The following is a 15792-nucleotide window of genomic DNA, read 5'->3' as shown; positions in this document are numbered from 1 at the left end:
GGGTTTAGTCCACTTCTATATCCTTCCCTTCAAGGCTCAGGGGTCCAGGATTATCTTCTGTGTCTGTGTTAATTGGTTTCCCTTTTCTTTGTTAGAGAGGGTCTGTGCAGTCTTTCTGCCTAGTCCTCCATCTTGCCGGAAGAGACTTGTTGTCTGTATCTTTTGTGTGCATTTTGGTGTGCATTTCAATGTCACCATGCTGGTCACAGACTCTTTCCATATATTCCTCACCTCACCCAAATCAACATGTGACCCCCACATAGTCCAAGATTTTCCCTCTCCTTCTTTCCTATCCCCGGTAACCAACAAAGTGAGTTTCTTTCCCTGAATAAACGTTCCTTGACATTTTACAATAGTGGGCTCTTACAATATTTGTCCTTCTGTGATTGACTTATTTCCCTCAGCATAATGTCCTCTAAATTCATCCATGTTGTGAGATCATTCTTTACACATCTACATAGTACTCCAGCTATCAAGTTAAGTTACAAGGTGTCAGGAAAGTTTTATCTCATATCTGAGATTGGCTCGAGTATTTTATATTACATATCAAGAAAATATTTGTTAAGACCCACTAATCAGTAACCTACTGATTGAGATATTTCAATAATATTAAAAAATATTGAATGTATCAGCTCACTTGTCTATGCCAGGAAATTTGGAAGACAGCTACCTAAGCAACTGACTGGAAGAGATCCATATTTTGCCCATTCCAAAGACAGGTGATCCAACAGAGTACAGAAATGATTGAACAACATCCTTAATCACACACAAGTAACATTTTGCTGAAGATAATTAAAAAATTGTTGCAACAATACATTGATAGGGAACTGTGAGAAATTCAAACCAGATTAAGAAAAGGATGCTGATGTCTGATGGCTCTTGCCTGAAAGAAAAGAATATCAGAAAGATGTTTACCTGCATTTTATTGACTAAGAAAAGGCATTCAACCATGGGGATGATAACAAGTTATGGATAACATTGCAAAGAATGGGAATTCCAGAATACTTAAGTGTGTTCACGAGGAACCTGTACATAGACCAGGAGGCAGTCCTTTGAACAGAACAAGGGGATACTCCAATGGTTTAAAATCAGGAAAGGTGTGTGTCAGAGTTGTAGCCTTTCACCATACTTATTCAATTTGTATGCTGAGGAAATAATCTAAGAAGCTGGAGTACACAAAGAAGAGTGGGGCATCAGGATTGGAAGAAGACTCACTAACAACATGAGATATGCAAACAACACAAGCATGCTTTCTGAAAGTGAAGACTTGAAGCACTTACTGAAGAAGATCAAAGATGACTGTCTTCAATATGGATTATACCTCAACAAAGAGAAAATTAAAATCCTCACAACTGAACCAATAAGCAATATTATGAAAAATGGAGAAAATATTGAAGTTGTTAAGGATTTAGTTTTGCTTGAATCTACAACTGACACCCAAGAAAGCTGTTGCTGTTAAGTGCCGTCGAGTCGGACCTGACTCGTAGCGACCCCTCCTTGGGTTTCTGAGGCGGTATCACTACGGAAATAGATTGCCCAAACTTCCTTCCAAGGAGTGGCTGATGGGTTTGAACCACCAGCCTTCTGGTTAGCAGTCAAGTGCCTTAAGGCACTAAGCTACCAGAGCTCCTCCCAAGAAAGCAGCAGTCAAGAAATCAAATGATATACTTTATTGGGCAAATCTACTGCAAAGACTTCTTTAAAATGTTAAGCAAAGATATCACTGTGAGGACTAAGGTGTGCCTGACCCAACCATGGTATTTTCAATTGCCTCATATGCACATGAAAAGTGGACAATAAGGAAGGATAATGGATGCCTTTGAATTATGGTGTTAGTGAAAAATATAGAATATACCGTGGACAACTGGAAGAACAAAAAAATCTGTCTTGGAAGAAATACAGCCATAGTGCTCCTTAGAAGAGAGGATGGCAAGAATTTTTCTCATATACTTTGAACATACTATCAGGAAAACCAGTCCCTGGAGAAGGATATTATTCTTAGTAGAGGGTAAGTGAAAAAGAGGAAGACCCTCAGTGAGATAGATGGCTACAGTGGCTGCAACAATGGGCTGAAGCATGGCAATGATTGTGAGTACGGCAGAGGATCCCGCAGTCTTTCATTCTGTTGTACATGAGGCGGCTATGAGTTGGAACAGACTCTTTGCTACCTAACAACAACAACCAGTAACCATTTTATGTTTTGTTGATTGCAACTTATGGCAACCTGATGTATTTCAGAGCAGAACTGTGCTCCAGAGAGTTTTCAATGGCTGTGACCTTTCAGAAGTAGATCGCCAGCATATCTTTTGAGGCACTTCTGGGTGGATTCTACCCACGAACCTCTCAGTTACTAGCTGAGCGCTTAACCATTTGCCACACCTAGGACTCCCAACAACCCTTTAGAGGAAGAAAAATAACATTCATTAAGTCCCCACTCCAGGTCTTTATATGCAGTAACTCACTGAATCCTCATTATCATCCTATGAAGTAGGTACTTCCTCTGGTCCTAGACATATAAGACGTAAAAGTGCACTTTAAACACTTCCTGGTTGATAGGGAAATCCAGTGCTTGTTCTAGGCAAGGCCAATGCAGAACTATGTGGTAGAATCCAGGTTCCCTGCCCTCAAAGAAATTCCTATTTGAAAAAAGTTGTGGAAAATAGGAAGGATAAATCTTACCCTATTGCCATCAAGCTGATTCTGATTCATAGAAACTTTTCAGACAGAGTAGAATGGTCCCCTATGAATCTTTACAGAAGCAGATTGGCACATATTTCTCCCACTGAGCAGCTGGTGGATTTGAAATGCCTACCTTTCAGTTACCAGCCAAATGGTTAACCACTATGCCACCAGGGATCCTTTGGAGCAATCTTAGTAAATATGATTCTTTCCACATGTATACATTGATCATCTCTTCTAAGCCTGGCATAGTGGTAAGCACTGAAGATACCAGGTGAATTGTTATTCCTTTCTTCTTTCTGTCCACACTGTAGAAAAGGTAGAATAAGAAAATGTGGGCAAAGACATTGAGGAGTTGCTTACACAAGACATGTACCCCAAATGAGGACTGGGGTCTTTCAATTAAAAGGAAAATTTATATGACACTCCCCAGCCTAGAAAGAGCTCTGGTGATATAGGGATTAAGGCATTGGCTGCTAACCAAAAAGTTGGTGGTTGGAACCCATCAGCAGCTCTGTGGAAAAAAGATGAGGCAATCTGCTTTGTAAACATTTATAGCCTTGGAAACCTGATGAGCGTCGCTATGAATTGGAATTGACTCAATGGCAGTGAGTTTGGTTTGGTTGTGGAGTTTGGTTTGGTTTTAGATCTAGCCTGGAAAGCCCCTAGTTATATACAGTAGATAGTGAACCAATCAAAGATTGCCAAATGTACATGAATGCCAATCAGAAAGCCTTTCCTCCCTCAGCTTCCAAAAATTCTACCCTAATAGAAAAATCCTACCCTAACAGAATATTATCAATCAGAGATTATTTTAAGACCTCTTCCTTTTACTTTCTAATACTCAATCTCCTTTGAAACTCCGAAGGCAAGGTGATGGTGGTAGACTACTTACCACCAAAAAAAAAAAAAAACAAAAAAAACACCAAACTCATTGCTGTTGAGTCAGATCCAACTCACAGCAAGCCCTCCATGGGTTTCCAAGGTAGTATCACTAGGGAAGTCGGTTGCCCAGTCCTCTTTCCAAGGAGTGGCTAGTGAGTTTGAACCGCCAGCCTTCTGGTTAGCAGTCAAATGCCTTAGGCACTATGCCACTAGGGCTCCTACTACTTATAACGGTAAGATCTAAATAAACAGCCTTTGATTAATTTTCCATCCTTTTGGCATGTTCAAAGTTCTCATCCAGCCAAACATTCAGTCTGCAAACATTAACACGGGTCATTGTGTGATCTTGGCTCAGTGGCAGACTCAGTGGGGATAATGATGAAGGAATGAGATGGAAAGTCAAATCTACTCATATCAAGAGGAATGAGTGGAGTGAAGTGGTTGGAATCTAGCCTCGAGGTCTGTTCAGAAGCTATGTGACCTTGGGCAAGCTACAAAATCTCTTTCAGTTCTTTTGCTGGCAAAAAGGTAGTAGTATAAGGACGCCTTTGCAGGGTTCCTGTGAAGATTAATTGATTCATACAGAGGCAGCATAGTAGGAAGTGCAGGTTTTTTTTTTTTTTTTCTTTTAAATATTCAGGAGTCCATATTGATACAAGTGAATAAAAGAATAAAGAAATAGGGGAGAAGGTAAAGCTTATCTTAAGAGTTGAATGCAAGTAAGCTAGTAAATGTTGAAGGTTGGAGTTTTGCATCCACTGTAGTATGTAATAATACTTGATTTGAGAAAGAATCATCAGTGGATACTAAATCTAATAGGTAAAAATTTGATACGTCTATCTAGCTATCATCTACCCATCTAGAATGGTAAAGCAAATGGGGTAAAATGTAATTAATTGATGAATCTGGGTAAAGGATATTTGGGCATGTTTAAGCAATATTCTTGTATCTTTTCTGTGAATTTGAAATTTTATCAAAATAAATAGTTCCAAAGAGAGAGAAACAGTGTGTGTGTGTGTGGGGGGGGGGGAGAGAGAGAGAGAGAGAGAGAGGGGGAGAGAGAGAGAGAGAGAGAAAGAGGCACTAAGAGGTAACTAGCAGCAATAGTTGCCTAGTTCTGTTACATTGTAGGGTTTTTTTTAGGATAATACACTAAAAAAATTTAAAATAGCTTTTGTGTGGGAAGAAAACTTTGGATTTGAATCTCATTTCTGCCTCTTAATACCTCTGTGATCTCCAGCAAGTTACTTAACTTCTCTGTGCCTGTCTTCTGAAAAATGGAAATTTCACGCTTGCATCTACTTAAAACGTTGATATGAAGACTCAATCAGTTTATTTGTAAAGTTTTGTCATATTAATGTTCGCTATTGTTGTTTTTTATTACATGTACAGTGCTCAGAGGCACAGCAGATATTCAGTAAGCTCCAAATATGTTATGATTACTGGACCACCCTGCTTAAAATCCTTCAATAGCTTTGCATTGTTGTTGTTGTTATGTGCTGTCAAGACAAACCTGACTCACAGCCACCCCTCCTAAGAACCGAGGCAGTTCTTAGATCAAGGATAAAAACTGTCACCAAGAACTGTTAATGGTGCTAGATGAACATGATGTGATAATTAATACTACTGTGAAGATTGTAGAAATGGCATATGTTTTGTTACTATATAATTACCGCACTAAAAAAAACGAAGAAAAAGGGATTAAAAAGTCACCAAGGTCTTAGGACTTCCACCAACCCTGGGCTGCATGTGCCTCTGCCTTCCTCACTATTTCTTCAAATGTCAGCTCAAACTTGGCTTCCCTAGGCCGCCCTTTGACCCCAGGACTAGTCAGGCCTCTATGAGATGGCATCTGCTCTGCTAATCGCCAGGCTGTCCCTCTGGCACAGTTTAAGTTCCTCAACTGCAGGGTTCGAGAATCGTTCTAGCTCACCCCTGTGACAGAACAGGGCGAAGGACACCAGGCCTTCTAAATGCTAGGAGTGGACTTGTGGCTTGGCTGGGGGAACCTAGGGCTTGAAGTTCCAAGCAGTGCGTGCGGCCTGGGAGGCAGCCAGCTGCCCCAGAGCCGGAGCCGCGGCCCCGCCCGGGCCGCCGCACCCCTGGGAGCACAAGGACGGCCCCCGGCGGAGGGCACTGCCGGGCCCGCCTCCTCCTCCTCCCCCTCCTCCTCCTCCTCTCTCCCAGTCCGCACTCAGTCAGACTCCCCCGCGCCGGGTTTCCTGTTTAAGATGGCTTCCCCTGTGACAGCGTCGGCCAGGAAACTTCTGCAAGACCTGGAGCTCCGGCCCCCGCTCTTGGCGGCCAGGTCCCAGGTGAGCGGGGCCTAGTGGTAGAAGCCTTCTGGGAAGGGCGGTGGCAGGGACGCCGCTCCGCCCGGGCTCTCCTCAACCTCCTCCTCTTCCTGCCACAGCCGGGTGTGCTCTGCCGCTTCTGCTCCCTGTCTGAAGGCGACGCCGTGCTGCACTCTGGGCTCTGGGAGGGACTCCCATGACTGGTCGGGTGAAGGGTACGGTTAAAGGCAAACGGTTGAGGTGGGACAGCCGGGGAACCCCATAGTGTGAACTAACCAACTCCCTGGAGTCGCTGACGTAGGATCCCCGAGCGCCCCGGTAGGCGCCGGGCACTGTACCAGTCGCAGGTCCCAAGTTCAAGAAAAGTTCATCCGACCTGTTGTGGAGTCCTCCAAAACCAAACTCACTGCCATCTAGTCTATTCGGACTCATAGCGACCCCCTTTGGGTTTCCAGGCGGTAACTCTTTGTGGAATAGATTTCCTAGTCTTCCTTCTGTGGAGTGGCTGGTGGGTGTGAACTGCCAACCTTCTGTTTATCAGTCACATGCCATCCAGGAGGTTTTGTTATCTGTTTCACCGTTTCGACCTTTGAGCGACTCTAGCACTGAATTTATTTTTAGGACACGTGATGAACATGCCTGGAAACCCATCTTTAGTTACCACTTAAGAGAAACTTTCTGTAAGATTACTGTTTTTGCAGATTTGGGGGTGGGGTGTGTGCATTGGTGAAATCCTTGATCAGGGAAAGAAATGGGAAACACTTCCCCTCTTTCTTTCAATGAGGAATCAGCCACAGCACCAACAGGCATAAGGACATTGGCCCAATTGACTTCTTTCTCATTGTTTATGGACAATAAACCTAAGACGGCCAGTGGTAGATCTTGAATAGCCATTTGAACTTGGCCTTTTATAGATTTTACTATTTGCAGGTGGCAGACTTGGTAGTAGACAGAAGGCCTTTGAAGAGGTGATGAGTTGGTGATTGTTCTTGGAGAAATTGGTCAACTACTTGGTTTATTCTCCATGGATAATCTCCTCCTTTCTGAAGAAAGGGCACTCTGGGCTCAACCATAGCAGAGTAAATGTTTTCCATTTTCCCATTTTTAATTGATAAGAAGCAAATTATCACTCATGCAATTTTAAAGCACGATGTTAAGTCTAGCTCTTAAGGAAATGAAAAAAAACATAATTAGCTTTCACTAATTATGACATCAGTGTTGTATTTTTTTCTTCTCTTACTTTTCCTGACTTCCCATTTCTCTGTTTTTGTTAATGTAAATTTAAAAGGTGCTAGTACTTATTACAGTAATATCCTTAATAGGCACTTGACAGTATGGTGAGGTAACAAAAGGAATGACGGATTTTGTCTAATTAAAATCACTAATAACTATTGTAATAGAGTAAGGAGAATATCTCCAGGTGATCAAGCCTTATTCATTATTTAAGTGTTAGAAAAAAACAAGAACTGTGGTGCTAACTATGAATGTAGACTTGAAATGATGAAAACACGTGTCCCAGGGCTGTGAAAATGCATGCAAAGGAAAAAATTTCACAGAGAAACTGAAAATGTGGAGTATTTGGCTTAATTATGATAAGACTTTTTGTTTGGCCAAGAAATGAGAACTTGTGCACATCTTCAAAGGTAATCTGGTTGGGGATAGATAACCCTGCCTTTGGCAAGAAGTCTGGGCAAATGGATCTGTTAACTCACTCTATATGGTTACTTTGATTTACATACTTGTGAATGATTTGTTTCCTTGTAAAGACAAGGCTTAGAAGAGGAGAATCTTTTTTTAGGATGGGAATAGAACACAGTACCTAAGAACAGAAATGCCATTTGCAAACAACTAGTCCACAGTCACTTTGAGGATTAAGGTATGCCTAACCCATAGTATTTTCAGTTGCCTCATATGCATGCAAAAGCTATAAGGAAGGCCAAACAAGAATTGCTGCCTTTGAATTATGGTGTTGGTGAAGAATATTTAATATATCATGGCCTGCCAGAGAACAAACAAATCTGTCTTGGAAGAAGTACAGCCGTATTGCTCCTTAGAGGATGGTGAGATTTTGTCTTACATACTTTGGGCGTGTTAACAGGAGGCACCAGTTTGGAGAAGGACATCATGCTTGGTAAAGTGGAGGGTCAGGGAAAATGAAGAAGACCGTCAGTGCAATGGATTGACACAGTGGCTGCAACAATGCTCAAACATTGTGAGGATGGTGCAGAACTGGGCAGTGTTTCAGTCTGTTGCGCATAGGTCTCTAAGTTGGAACTGATTTGACTGTACCTAACAATAGCAACCCACTCCTCGGAGGGAAGGTTGGGCAAGCTACTTCCGTAGTGATACTGCCTCGGCGACCCAAGGAGGGGTCGCTATGAGTCGGGTCCGACTCAACGGCACATAACAACAACAACAACAATAGCAACAACAGTCCCTAGCAGTGTCACTCAGAGGGTGCAAGGGTGTGGACCACAGTAACACTGTTATAGTAGTCTAAAAATGACTGTTTATAACATTTTTATGCAGTGTTTCAGCAGAAATCAATTATTTTCAATAATAATATCGTTGTAGTTATAACAACAAAACATTTTTTATAAGCTCAGCTTATATGCATCAATATTCTTACAAGGCTAAAACTATGCTGATTTACTTTTTAAACCTTCTGATAATACTCCAGTCAGAGCCATCATTATTACTCAATTGCAGTGATGCTTCAAGTTTTGTGATTTTGTCTGCATTTAATACAAGCATGCATTGTTTTCATTGCTGCTGGTGTTTTTATAGTAACTGATTTTGTCAAGTTTTCAGTGTTTTGGCTACAATATTGTGGAACTTAGTATTTGTGAACCTGTATGTTTTGGTTATCTAGTGAAGCTCTGGTAGCATAGTGGCTAAGGCACTTGACTGCTAACCAGAAGGCTGGCGGTTCAAACCCACCAGCCACTCCTCAGAAGGAAGGTTGGGCAATCCTACTTCCGTAGTGATACTGCCTCGGAAACCCAAGGAGGGGTTGCTATGAGTCAGGGCTGACTCGATGGCACATAACAACAACAACAACAAGTGAAGCTCCAACAGAAGTACCACAAGTGGGTAGCTTTAACAAATGAAGATTTATCCTCTTACAGTTTAGAAGGCTAGAAGTTTGAGTTCAAAGTGCCAGCTCTAGGGGCTGGGTGAAGACCCCTTGACATTGGGCTTCAGCTCTGCCTCTTGTTCCCGGTCCACTGAAACTGGAGGCTTCTTTTAACTCAGACAGCTGCTGGGTGCTGAGGCTGACAAACCCAAAGTTGACAAATAAAATGGCACAGTCCCCAAGTTATCAGGAAACATGGCAGTCCATTGAGCTGAAGACTTGGCCAAATGCAACATCCAGATATGCCAAAAAGCTCAGAAACCTTTCTCAAAGCTTTTTCTTATGTGCTGGAAGCAGACCACATCCCTAAGGCAGCAAGCTACTCAGCTGTTCACAGTATATTCCACCATGGAGTAGATTACCACCGTCTTCATGGGGAATAACTACATCCAGCTGTCCAGCTACTCAAAACCAGGGCCAGCCAAGATGATGTACGACCTTAAATACCACATTGTGTCAGTAACTTTTTTCAAGAATGAGGTAGTAGTTAAAGGAAAAGGAGAAAAATTGGAAAAGGCTTCCTCTTAGTTACTAGCAATATTGTAACTAATAGTGTGATTCATTGTAGAAATACTTTATAAAACAATTTTGTTGTTAGTCTTCATATAATCTAAGAAACAATTATTTAAGCAATTTTCAACTCTATCACATTTTATTGATTGAAATTGATAATAAACGTTACTAAGAATTCTGTATGATCTGGTGCTGGAGAAGATCCGTGGGAGGTGTGACACCATGATTTACTGCACTGGGTGACACCAATCCTAGTGAAGCCAATGCTGGTACAACCAGGAAAGAGCCTTAGTGGGACAGTGGTTAGAGTATGCAGCTGCCAACCAAAAGATCAGTGGTTCGAACCCATCAGCTGCTCCATGGGAGAGAGATGTGGCAGTCTGCTTCAATAGAGATTTAGCCTTAGAATCCCTATGGGGTGGTTTTACTCTGTCCTATAGGCTCTGAGAAAGGAGCTCTAGTTGTACTGTGATTGAGGCATGGGGCTGCTAACCGAAAGATTGGCAGTTCAAACCCTCCAGCCGCTCTGCAGGAGAAAGATGAGGTGATCTACTTCAGTAAAGATTTACAGCTTTGGAAACCCTATGGGGAACTCTTTGAGTCAGAATCAACTCTATGACAGTAGATTTTAGGCTCTATGAATTGGAATTGACCCGATGACTGCAGTTTGGGTTTGTTTTGGTAGTACAGACAGCTCATTTTACAGGTAGGAAAATTGAGGCCTAAAGAATTTAAATAGTTTGTTCAAGATTATAGAGAGAGGTTGTAGCAGACCTAATTCCAAAATAAATATTTCCCTTTCAGTTGCCATTACACCAGGCTGTTGCTTGGTGAATGTAGATTTCCTCATGAAAATGTATTATGCCACGATGTACATCTGCATACCGCCAATAAATATATGACAACCAAGCTACTGGCACTGCAGACACATTTTTAAAACTTTTGAAACATCTTAGAATTGGCAATAAAAATAGGGGAGTATTTCTCATGACTTGGAAGGGACCTCATTTTCACATTCTTGGGTGCTTCTTAGTATCTCTCCATGGAAGCCTGATGGGATATTGTGTCTAAGTCCATTGCCTGTGGCAGACACTTGACTGCTTACCAGAAGGCTGGCGGTTCAAACCCACCAGCCACTCCTCGGAAGGAAGACAGGACAATCTACTATAGTGATACTGCCTCAGAAACCCAAGGAGGGGTTGCTATGAGTTGGGTCCGACTTGACGGCTAATAACAACAACAACATTTCTCCACAAAGCTTCCATATGACTTAAGAATCCTCACATAGTATCTCAGAAATGTGTTGCCACTCTTGGCCCAGATCTGTTACATTTCAGGCCTTGTGCAAAACTGTTGGCTATACTGAGACAAAAGCCACAGTTTCTGCTTTGAGAAATAACTTTAACCAGTCCATGCAGGTACCCATGGAAGGACACTTCTGGTGAAATTTAACATTTGGCAGGTCTTCTGAATGCTTGATGTCACTGAAGTTTTTCTTTTACCTGTACTCCTGACTTCACTCTTTAGGCTTTTGAGTGATAATATCCTTAGCCATTTCTTACATTACATATATTTTTTTGATTTAGCCCATACCATCTGGCAAGACGGCTAGGTGCTGGGAATTTGGGGTGTTAAGGCAGGCAGAGTCCTTGGCCCCATGACACTTTATTTTATTGGGGTTAGGAAAAGGTTAGAATGTATACGTATAAACAGTAAAGAAGATGATTTTAGCCAGAGACAAATTGTACGAGGAAAGTAAAAGGGTTATGGGATGGTAAACAGTAGCTTAGTGGGAGGGTGCTTATAAATTGGATTATTAGGGAAAACCTATATATTGTTTTGTTTTAATTGAAAAACCACACCCATATTGAAAAATGTACATGTCATAAGTGAGTGGCTTGATGAATTTTCACAAACTGAACATGCCCAAGTAACCAGATCCAGATCAGGAAGCTAATCATTTAGCAGCAGACTAGACGCCCCTGGTGCACCTTCTAGTCACCCCTTTTTCCCTTAAGGGTACCCAGTCCCCTGATATACAATACTATGCACTTGTTTTGTTTCTTTGCATACTTTATGTAAATAGAATTATTCGGTATCCACTCATGTGTTCAACGTGGCTCAACATCATGAGATCCTGGAGGTGACTTTTTAAAATTTGACCTGAGCCCTGAGTAATGAAAAGTAGCTAGCCAAGTGAGACTTGGAGGAAAAGTGTGTTAGGCAGAGAATGGCAAGTGCAAAGGCTCTGAGGTGGGAATGAACTGGGCATGTCCAAGCAGAGTGACAAAGAGGGAGAGTGGTGATAGACCCACCAGCCACTCCTCAGAACAAAGGTTGGGCAGTCTACTTTTGTAGAGATAACTGCTCTGGAATCTTGAGGAGGGGTCACTGTGAGTCGGATCTGACTCGACAGTGGTGAGTTTGGCTTGGATTTGGTTTAGCAGTGGCTAGAGTACATGGGGATTTGCAGGTCTGGTAAAGAATTTTTAAGGACTTATAAATTACACAGCTAGTAGAAAGCTACTTAGTCTGAATCCCAGTCCTGGCTTTCCCTAAAGCCCAGGTGTTTAATTGCTGTATTGTACACTCCCCATTTATAAATCTAAGTTGGGTTGGAAACTTAGAAGGAGTGTTCAGTGAACACAAAGCTCTGGTAAGCCTCTAACCAATGTGAGAAATCTTTTCACAGGAGCAAACCCTGGCACACTGGGGGCATGATGCCATAGGCAGAAGAACAGGGTGCTGTAGTACATGACATGTAGCAAGACACAGCCATGAAGAGCATATTCCATTGTCATGTCTTAGGGGTAATCTGGGCTGAGGGCCAAGATTTAAATGGTTAACAATATGTCTAAACACAGTGTTAGGATCTTTTAAGACAGTCCCCTTTTTGCTATGGATGGGTGACATTCCCTGAGCTGTTCTGTTGTAACAGAAGCATAGGCAGTGTCTGAAACACTGCCTCTCAGGCTCCTGGCTTCAGAATCACTGTTACATGGTTCTTAAAGAAGTCTAGAGCTGTCCAGGAACTAGGAGAGGAATGGATATTGTCAGAAGAAACTGCTTAAGCCCATGCCCCTGCTGTTGTGTACATGAAAATGGATGGCTCCAGTTTAATTTTCTGCTCTTTCTGGAAGTGAGAGGAGTAAGATGGATGCATGGCTTTTAGAAGTGAGGGACTATTATGTGCAAGTTCTTATCAGCTAAATGAGGTTGTGGAGGCTGCATTGTAAGTTGTGACTTACTTATATCTGCCTTCTTGCCCAGAAGAATAAGTATCTGATTTTTTTCTTTTTTGAAAATGCAATTTCTGCTTTTCGACTAGAGAATCTATCTCAAATAATTGAGATGCTAAACTATTGACCTTTGTGGAGAAGACCTTTAAGTGATACCTTGTGTCCCAAATTGGTTTTGTTTACTGTAAATGAAACATTTCTTTTATGGATGACTGATTGAGTACATAGACCTAGCGTAGTGAGAATGGTGCTGCCCTTGTACCCTGGCCCAGTTCTGTAGGCACAATGCCCAGAAAGTCAGTGGAGTAAGTTGTATTTTTTGTGAGGAAAAGAAATTACTTAAGTAACCTCAGATCATTTGTCCTTCGACTCTCTTTATTGCTCATTTTGGTATTGTCACTTGATTCATGGCTTTCTGTAACTTGATGGAAAAACTTACTTGAAGAGCGTGAGAGGTTTGTACAAGTTAGAACAGAGGTTACAATGAATATGTTAATGAAATTTTGGGAAATAATACTGGGGTTTAGTCTGGTGAAGAGGTTTGGTAGAAGGAAGGCATTCTAGGTAGAGTGGACTGCATGTAAAGGCAGAGGTGAGGGAGGATATGGGGAGGTTGTAGGAGTCCTTGTGGAGAAGAGAGAAGCTGATCAGTAACAGAAGTCAGAGAATGATGTGGATCTTTTAGATAAGTGCTGTAGGATGAGGCTGTAGAAAAGCCTAGAACAAGGCTGGACATAAAGCCACATAACTGAAAAACAAGTGGATCTTGCTTATTTACCAAGTATTTTTTGAGTGCTTACTACATGCTTAATGCTATCCATTATAAACTCCCCAAAGGTGGAGACCATTTTGATTTTAGTTTTTCACTGTAAACCTAATACTTAGGAGAATGCTGGACATGTGACCTAAATGTGAACCCTTTGTTGGCAAGTTGATTGCAACTCATGGCGACTCCACGTGTTGCAGAGTAGATCTGCTCCGTAGGGTTTTCTTGACTGTAAACTTTACAGAAGCAGATTGCCAGGCCCTTCTTCTGAGGCTCTGCTGGATGAGTTTTAACCACCATCCTTTTGTCAAGCACCAGCTATGCCATCCAGGCATCTACTGGGCATATGGATGCACTAAAAAAGGAATGTTATATGACTGAGTACAGAGTGAAGCCATTAGGGGCACATAGCCTAGTGGCAAAATTGGTGTATAAACCAATAATTGTACTTTGGGGTGGCAGTGAAGAAGCTCCACTAGTATAGTGGTTTAAAGCATTTGACTTCTAAGCAGATGGTCATTGGTTTGAACCCACCAGCTACTCCATGGAAGAAAGATGGGTTAGTCTGCTTTCATAAAGATTTACAGCCTTGGAAACCGAGTTGGGCTCTCTGAGTCAGAATCAACTTGATGACAGTGAATTTGGTTTTTTGTTTTGGAGTGGCAGTGAGTTGGAATAGATGGGGCGGGGGTGTCACTAACATCAACAATTCTGAATGCTGCAGTAGAGCTACACTGTTAGTCTTTTAAGATCCTATGTTTGTTTTTGTGTCTTGGCACTTGGTGTTCCTTCTAGCAGAAACACTACCCTTTGATCTCATACCTTGTGTCTCCATTTAGTTCTCAAGGCCTCTGTTAATCCTTCAGGTTGGTAGGCTTTTCTGTAATTATCAACCTGACTCCCTTTCCCCCCAGGGCTTACTCTCTTTCCTATTACCCAACTCTACCTGTCATTTTATTGTATTTCTTTCTTTGTTGTCTCTCTTTCCTCTCTCATAAATGTAAGAATGAAAGCTCCATGAGGGCAAAGATTTTTATGCACTGCTGTCTCCGCATTGGGCTAGTGTAGGTATTCAATAAGTGTTTGTGATCTAAATGAATGAACTGATCAAGTTGGGTGCGAGTAGAAGGGAGAGACAGATAAGAATTAGGAGAAGGTGTGAGATGATGCAGGTAATGTAGGCAAGTGAAAGAGGAAGGAAGAGGCTGTAGAAAGCCCATTGTGAAAATACTTCATAATAAGACTGTTCACTGAGCATTTAGTGTGTGATACCCTTGTATGAAGTGATTTCTGTACATTATTTCTTCAATCATCACAACATTACTACAAGGGAGATTGTACTGTCTCCATGTTCCAGATAAGGGAACAGATGCATAAATGGGTCATGTGACATATCTAAAATCACTGTACCAGAGACTCTCATGCTGTCAAGTACTTATGCTGTTGAACCATTAACCTGTATTGTTGATGGGTGGTTTGGGGTCAGCCATCTAGTTAATTTACTTTTCTCTATCTCTTTTCCCGTGAGTGACAGGTATCTTTGGTCTTTTCTACTTGTGGTGACTTGGGCACACTAATTGTAATAGTTGGAGCTGTGTGTCAACTTGGGTGGACCATAGTTCTGTGTGGTTTAAGCTGTTGTGATGTGGTTATTCCCATGATGGGATCCGATGATTATGTTTTGAGCAGGCAATCTGCTGAAAGGAAGTTTCTCTAGGGGTGTGGCCTGCTTCCAGTATATCTATGGACATTCCGGGAAAAGAGACATTCTTCTGTGGATCGGGATTCTGTTGTGCTGCCTACAACTGTCCGTGAGTGAACAACCCACCATTCGGCCTGGAGATCTTGGATTTGTCATTTGTTGGAGTCAACAGCCGGTGTACTGCCTGCCAGCCTTGAGTTCCTCAGCCCCAGTGGCTGCAAGACTCGGGAAAAGCCTCCAGCTTGACATGGAAAAGCCTCCAGCTTGACGTTTGATCCAGGAACTTTGGACTTGCCAGTATCTATATGCAAAAATGGCAAGGAGGCCACATCTTCTGACCTCCTCTAACCCTACAAGAGGAAGACAGGATTACCAGCAGTAACCCAAGGCCTATTCCTGCCAGGCCAGACATGCTGCCTCCCCCCTCCAGCTGTTGCTCCAACTGTTCCTCCTAAAGCACCCACCACCTCTCTCCTGGGTTCGATAATTCACTGCAGTGGCCACACAGAGCTCACAGATTATGGGGTTTATTAGGGAAGCACCACAGGCTACAATTCAGGTTCAGGAAAAATGCTCAG

The sequence above is a fragment of the Orycteropus afer genome, unplaced genomic scaffold, assembly GCF_000298275.1.
Source record: "Orycteropus afer afer isolate SDZICR_OR568_19922 unplaced genomic scaffold, OryAfe1.0 scaffold00149, whole genome shotgun sequence".
NCBI lineage: Eukaryota > Metazoa > Chordata > Mammalia > Tubulidentata > Orycteropodidae > Orycteropus > Orycteropus afer.
The sequence above is the reverse complement of the archived record's forward strand: the minus strand, read 5'-3'. Positions refer to the sequence as shown.